We start from the raw sequence: 8,108 nt of genomic DNA, 5'->3' as shown, positions 1-8,108 counted from the left end.
AAACCTTTTTGTATACATAATCCAGTAAACTAAAGCAATTCTGTGATAATATCTGATAACCACCATAGATTAAAACTATAAAAGCTATGAATTGTTGCACACAAATCATGAGCCATCATGGCTTTATTTGCAACCCTCTCTTATCCCCATTCTCTCTTTTCCCCTTCTCCAAATAATAAGTTAGAAGGGAAAAAGAGAGAAGGGGAATGGAGAGGGGAGGGGAAATAGCCCACCCACTCCAAGAGCCAGATCTTGGCTAGGTAAATAGACTAATATGCTGAACTAAACATGACTAAATATGATGAGTATGCAAGTATGTCTGAAATCAAAAATGAGACAGAATGATTATTTTACAGCTGGCTATGTAGCTGGCTAGGTCACCAAAGCTGAAGTGTAATGATTGTATCACTAGCATCGTGGATGTTACCAACGTTGATGTAAACCAAGCAACAAATTCCCTAGTCACAGTTAAGAATCAGGGTGGCTTGACTTTGTCTTCGCCTGTGGTGATTGAGGTTTGCAACCACAGCGAGAGAGCGACAAGAGTGTTGCTTAGTAGTGCTGGATTGGTGAAAAACCTTCCCAGGCTAGCACTAATTGCCACCACTAAGAAGCCAGTCACGAAAGGACAATACCAAGCTATTTGTACAATATGCAAACGAAAGTTAAAGGTTGACTTGCAACAAAATTCACATTGCAGCTATTTGGTATCATAAGATTCACCATGCCTTACTCTGTTGTGTTGTAGGTGTGAAATATATGAGAAGGTGATTACAAGCTCTTAAAAGCTAAAAACTTATACAGTCATACTTCAACTTACGAGAGTAGTATATAGAGAGCAGATCTACACACAAAAGTGACGGATCCAGCGGGGGGATAGAAAAAGGGGGTTGTGAATTAAATTGGCTAGGGGTGTAGATTGAATCGTGTGGAGTTGAATGAGATGTTGGGGTTTGGGGGGAAATTGTGGTGTAGAGTAGGGGGTTGAATTCGAGGGGTTACGGATCCGCTCCTGGCGTAATCGGCGGATTATCTGTGGATGAGTCATCGGATTAGCGGGGGATGAGTCATCCGATTGAACGCGGATTATCGCGGGATTAGTCGGGGAATCGTCGTGGATTAGTCGGGCGAATCGTCGCCGATTATCGGTGGAATAGTGGGGTTGAATATCTGGGACATCGAGGGCTGGATGGTTTTCCGGAGTGGATCTCGCGGATTATCGAGGAGAGCGAGAGATTACCTACCGGATGAGTGAGGGGGTTAATATCTGGGACACCGAGGGGTTGATTTTCCGGAGATTGTTATATATTTGGTTGAATGAGAGATAAGTTTTTATTATAAAATATAAACTATAAATGTTACAAAAAATTCAAAATCATTCTGTCATTCGTTTTAAAAAGGAAAGTTTTGGAATACATCTTTCATCAATTTCTGTGTCACATCGAAGAACTAAAATAAGAGTTGATTTTCCCAAAGAATTGAGAAACTGAACAGGAAGTAACAAATCTAATCCTTCATTATTTCCAATATTATCATATATGAAGGTATCTTTAGGTGTAGTAGAATTTGAAATAGGTTGAAGATTACAGATAAAGTCAATATCTTGAAAATTCGATCCTGGAGGACATTGCAACATTGAAAGAATAGAGTTATATCCACATAATTCTCCTCTGTAGAATAATTTGAAATCAATTAGAATATCGATTGTGGAATTTTGAACTGAATATTCACATTCAGAATATGTTAGAACTTGCTCCGATGAAGCTGACACTATAGGATTAAGGTATAGGTTTTTTCCATCTGCTTCATCTTCATTTAGTAGTTCTTTACACGCAAATCTGTGATTGCCTGGTAATGGATAACCACAATGAATGTAGTCCAATGGAAATATTCTTCCGCATGTTTCATTATTCTTGTGATATAAAGTAGTTTCTTCGAATGGAAGTAGTAATGAAACTTCAAATTCATTGAGTGTTCTGCTTAAGCAGTTATTCGCATCGGTAACATATTGAATTCTTTGATTTCCATTTATTATTCCCGTAAAGCGTAAAATGAGAAATATTATAATGTGCAAATTCATTATAGTCATAGTGTCTTTTTAAAATACTACTCTCTTGACTGAAGTAGGCAAAGAAAATGCATAAAAAAGTATGTCAATATAATATATATAGTTCATTCTTCAAAATTATCTTGAAATACTATACACAAAAAAAGTTATTCAATTCTATTTGATGAGTCAATCCTTCTTGGATATAAAGTGATTAAATATAAAGAATTATGCAAAGTCTAACTGTGATGATTATCAATTCTTCCCATTGATATGTAGGAGTTCACTGAAGTAACGATTTGTAGCATGTTGATCATTGGCTTCTCCTCTCAAATATGGATAAAGTCTTGTTTCGGTTAATATTATGTTTGAAGGTGTGTTCCAATCAAGTGAGGATAATAATGATAGTTGGACTTTGTCACTCCTTGGTCCGATTTGAGCAGATTCCAAACACGTTCCAATATCGAGTTCGGCAAAAGTCTCATGAAGTTCTTGTCGAGTCAATCCTTCATTTCCATATCGTATTTGCATTATTCTAATACAATATTGACATCCTCGAGCTCCCTCGAAGCATCCACACCGACTTTCTAAATATGTTACGAAACGTTTATAGATATAGAATCCGATAACATAGTAAAAAGTTTCTTCAGTAACTCTTCTGATGAATTTTTTTGTGTTTTTCTTTACAACCACTCTTGATAATTGTCCATCCTTAAGATGAGCTGGAATAAACTCCTCTAGAAATATAACCGACATTGTTTCTGTTTTCTTCGTTTTTTTTTTTTTGGTTCCTTCACCAACAGAGCTAAATTGAAGAATGGTGGAGAAATCTAGAGGAGTAGACTTAATATCATTCCGAATCTTCTTTTTTTTATTTTCATCCAACAGATTTTTCATCTATAATTACATCATCAATTTCATGCTCGATTTCCTCTTCCACGTTTTCTCCGATTAATGGAAATTGTGCTATATGAATGAGTCTTCTGAAGAGCAGATGTTTCGTTTCATCACGTTGAGTAGGATGAGTCATGTAGTGCCGAATTCTATTCCAAAACACGGTTTCAAAAATCGTTTCTTCCATCGTTTTAAAATCGGTCGCGATAAATCTGTTAATCCATTCTAAATCAACCTCTTTTCCAATTTTACCTTCTCGAATGGTAGCTTCAAGATCAACCCATTCAAAGGTCATCTTCAAATCTGAGGGTGTTATCGATATTTCTTTTACACATAATGTTGATTCCAAACATTCCCTGCATTCCAACGCACTGCAGACACAGTTGGACTTTAATCTTTTCAATGACACAACTTTTCTAAAAGCAGCTGTTCCTAGAATGTAGTATAAACATTCCTCGGTAAGATGAGTACGAATTTGTTCATTTTTGTCAAGATGAACCAAGATGTTATCTGGGATTATTTCTGCAACCTCGAATGGAACAAAATCTTTAATCAGAATGTTTTGAGTCATGTTACTATGAGAAAGTCTACATTCGAAATGATTTTACATTGGATAGTATATTGAATTTATATGAGCTTAGTTATATATTATTGATATTGTATATACGAAAAGAAGAGCCAATGAAGAAAATAAAATTTTATAGTAATAATACATCGAGGAGCAAAACTCTACTATCATATATACTTAACAACAAATTCACTTCTAAAAATTATGCTAAAATATATTCTGTGCTCACTCCATCGTTACATACTCTTCTTTTTGAATAAAAATATGTTAATCCAGTTCTAAGTTGAGTGTATGAGAACACTCTATTGTCTTTTTTTACAAAACCTTTGTTTACCCCTTCCTTAGGAGATCTTGAATGTAATACTTTTAAAAAAGTGTCTTTTGTAAAACTATTTGTAGTTTTACTTAATCCTTTACTGCTATGCTTTGTAGAATGAGTTTCATCATTCCAGCAAAAGTAAGTCTTAGAATTTAAGGCTACTATTCCATGTCCTGAAAATTCTACTTTGAATAAACCAGGAGTCCTTATATCATATTGATATACTTCTTTGCAACAATTTTGTAATTCCCACAACTTTGTAGGAACAGATTTACAGAGTTGGAAATCATCCGCGTGTCGATCGCAATACATCCTAGGAAACCATTTTCCATATTCTTTGTAGTATATATCAGCGATCTCTTTTCTAACGATATTATCCATAGGTGCTGAAAGAGCCATGTAGGCACTATCTGTATCCATCGCCACATACTGGAAGTCCTTTCTGTCGAAGTATCTAAAATAAAAAATTTCAATCCTTAATTCTTGTTATCTTAGTATTATAATACTCCCATTTCAAAAATTATCATTCAAATGTTTACCATTATACATATTTTTTCTAAAAGATACAAATGAGATTACTTACCTATCCATGAAGTCATAGTAGAACTCCAACATCCGAAGTTTAGCCAGTTGTAATATGGAGAATCCGATATGTACAGGTATATCCATTTTCATCTGAATAAATATATACAGTCCTATTAGATTCCTTTACATATATTAGCTCAAGTAAATTTTTCATTATGATGCAAATATATCAATAAGATAATAAATATATACTACTAACCGAAGGCTTGTGTTGAGTCAACTCATAGAAGCTATCAACGATTTCCTCCAAAGATTCAAATCTGTGTGATCGTATTCTCAAGGATGCTTCATAATCTCCTTGAATATACTTGACATTTCGATGTTTTAATTTCTCAGTGATTGTTTTCCCGTACGATGAATTTCCAATGAGTTTATTGGTTGTGGCTATCAACTCTTGGTCAGGATCTTTGTCACCAGCTCTTCTAGCATTTGAGACAGATTCTCCAAATGACTGGAAAACTCTTCTAGGGGTGTATTCTATGACTTGATATATTTTGGTTATAATCAATCCATGATTAAGATACCATTTTGCTAAAGTGGTGAGTAGTAAAATTTTTTCTCCAAACATACTCCCCACCAAAGTTCGTTGTTCTTGAGGTAGCATTCCTTCCTTTTCAGCAAATTCTTTCATACTTTCACTAAGATGATTTCTATTCAAAGATGTATTCTTGAAAATGGGGCTCATTTCTGAAAACTTTTCGTATAAGTTTTCAGGAACAGATATATCGCATTCAATGAATCCATATATCTCCCCTTTTATAATCTGCTGAATAATCTCATCCTCGGTGGCAAAGGAATTGGAAGGATAAAACTCTTCGTTGAAGATACTAATAAAGTTCTTAATCTCGGTGTTATCCTCAATCATCTTGTTCCATTCACACTCCCAGATTCTTACTAAACGATATCCAAGTTCTTTAACATATTCTTCCTTCTTTATCGTTTCCTCCAGAACTTCACTCATGGGTCGATTCTTATATGGATGTATACTTATTCCTTTGGTCTTGTTACAGTTATGTCCATGCCAGAAACATCCATGAAATTGAAACACTGTATTCGATTCTTCACAATATCCATCAACAGGAAGATTATGTTGTCCAATTCTAAATTCTTTATCGTTGTTTTCATGTAAGATTTGAATATTGTCCTTCCAAGTCAAAAATTGTAACCATCCATGAGCAGCCATGCTATTTTTTCGAGAATGAGTGTATGCAAATCCATTTTCGAATCGTCTTATTCTAGGGTTTCCAGTAGGCATTTCTTGCATCATACTCCACAAATATAATGCATTTGCATCAACTCCTAGAATAAGTTCACAAAGTTTGGATTCCTTTCCAAACTTTCTTTCTCGAATCAGTGTTTTCTTCGAGTCATGAAGTCTGTGAAAAACAATGCTAGGTCCACCTACGATATTGTCCTTGATAGTAAAGTAAATATCTTTATCACTTTCCTTGATCAGACAGACAGGTTGACAAGCTTTGAAATGATGTGATGAGATTGTCTGATGATGAGAACTCATAGGATGAGGAGGCGAATCTGAAAGTTTCAACATCCATTTTACTGCCAATCCAGGAAGTGAAATGGCATCTTTCAACATATCGATTCCCATGGTTCTGTAAACTTCTTTTTGTTTTTCTACAGCTTCAACAAATGGTACTACATCGAGATTGTTGTACCATACTAGAAAATCTTTTAACGTTTTCATCTTCTCTTGTTTCCAAATGTTTAAACAGATTTCATAATCAGCATCCGAAATATGTTCATCTCTCAAAGAACTGTAAAAGCATTCTTTAGCTGGTAGAAACGGTTGTTTCAACTTCTCAAGATCATCCATATATTCATAAGGATAGAATCCTTTTTGTTGAGAGCATTTGAAAGCTTTGAGATACTTTGCATAGGAAAATCCTGGAGCAATGAAGTTGGAAATATCCAAGAATTTGAATCTTCTTGATTGAATACAGCTCATCTTGTTTGTTCTTTTCACTACAAAATCAAAATCTTCGTCTTCTGTGTCTTGAAGACATCGAAGTAGAGGTCCTTTCATCACATTCAGGTCGTAGTTTTGTGAATTAAATCCTAGAATCGGAATACATGAGATGAATTTGTCGAAACGATTAAATAAATGACAAAATTCCTCTCTTGAATGGTATACTCGAGGATTGGAAAATTTGCAGGATTTAAATCTTTCTTCAACTTTTCCTTGCTTTTCAGCTTTTGCCTTCATCAACTGTCTAATGTAGTAAAGTTTTTTTTCAAGGATATCCCGGGCTTCATCAGCAATTTGGGAAATATACTGAACAAAAGAAGATATACAAGAATCAGTATCTCCCTCACTTACAAAACACTTTGGATCCTTAAATCCGGGTACATTTGAACAAACTGATATACTCATCAATTCGTGTCTCGATGTGAATGTAACCGAATTGGAATTTGGTGGAAGGTCGGATTTTGGAAGATAACACTCGATATCATAGGTGATTAAAAAGGGATAATAAGTATCTTCCTCAGCCACGGATATTCCTATCTCTCGTTTCAGTTGTTCGAAAATTGTAGGTGTTGCCTTAAACTTTCCTCCTTCGAAGATGAAGTTTGTTACTACTTCTTGACTACATTTATGTCTATTGAAATTTCCTCTTTTTGTAAAGCTCACTTCACAGGAAGGACAACTAAACCCTTTAGTATAAGCATTAACATCCTTGATGAAACTGAAATGAGAGTTCTGCAAATCGAGGAAGAGTTCCTTTCCCTCTTTTTGGGACGATGTCCAGATGACTGTTGAGGTTTCATCAGCATTCAAAGAAAATACGGTTATACGGAGGTCAAAACATTTCTCAAGAGAAATTAAGTCTCCTAACTCAATTCCAGGAAAATTATTCATCAGAACTTTGTTGGATGAGGAAGAAGAAATGTGATTCGAGTACTTTTGAAATAGCACCTTCACAAGTTGCTGTTTTGGTCTTTGTCTGGTGCAACTACATCGGTTTGAACACTTACACATTACCTTCAATGCTAAACATCTGAAGAAACAGAGATTGTCTGTGTAAGGAGTGCAGCTACGAGGAATGTTATGCATAGTGATTACATGTCGATTGTTAAGAATGTGAGTCGGAAGATCTGAAGCCATTCCTATTTGCCCCATTCCAATCAATTTATAGAAATAGAATGAAATATTGGTAATTACATTCAATTTCCAAGCTGTATTCGGGCGTTCTTGAATCGCTATAGCAGCAAGATCTTGTCTTGTCAATTCTTCAAAGAAATTCTGTAGTTCCTGTCTTGTTGTAATCAGTTTTGCTTTTTTGAAAATTGTAGCATTATTCGATGAAGCATGAAAATATCTTAATTCTCCTGAAGTTTTATGTTCAAGAATGCATCCCACACTACAATTTAACTTAGCTCTTGTTTGTAACCCATTCCAAGTTGTCAACATCTCGTTCCATATTCTTTCCGAATGGTTTGGAGTTGGAAGTTCTGCTTGAGGAATATTTCCATTCCATAAATTTACGTTTAACGTTTCAACAACTCTTCCTCGTCGTCTTTTTGTTTTCATAGCATTCCAATATCTTCTTATTAACTCATCCCATTCCTCATCATCATTAACAGGAATGATATCCTGATTATCTTGTTCTCTTTCATTTTCGATAGGAACGATGGGCTCGACTCTATCATTAATACCAACTAAATTGTCATCATCAGCG

The sequence above is a fragment of the Watersipora subatra genome, chromosome 4 (genome assembly GCF_963576615.1).
Source record: "Watersipora subatra chromosome 4, tzWatSuba1.1, whole genome shotgun sequence".
NCBI lineage: Eukaryota > Metazoa > Bryozoa > Gymnolaemata > Cheilostomatida > Watersiporidae > Watersipora > Watersipora subatra.
This window is presented reverse-complemented; position numbering follows the sequence as displayed.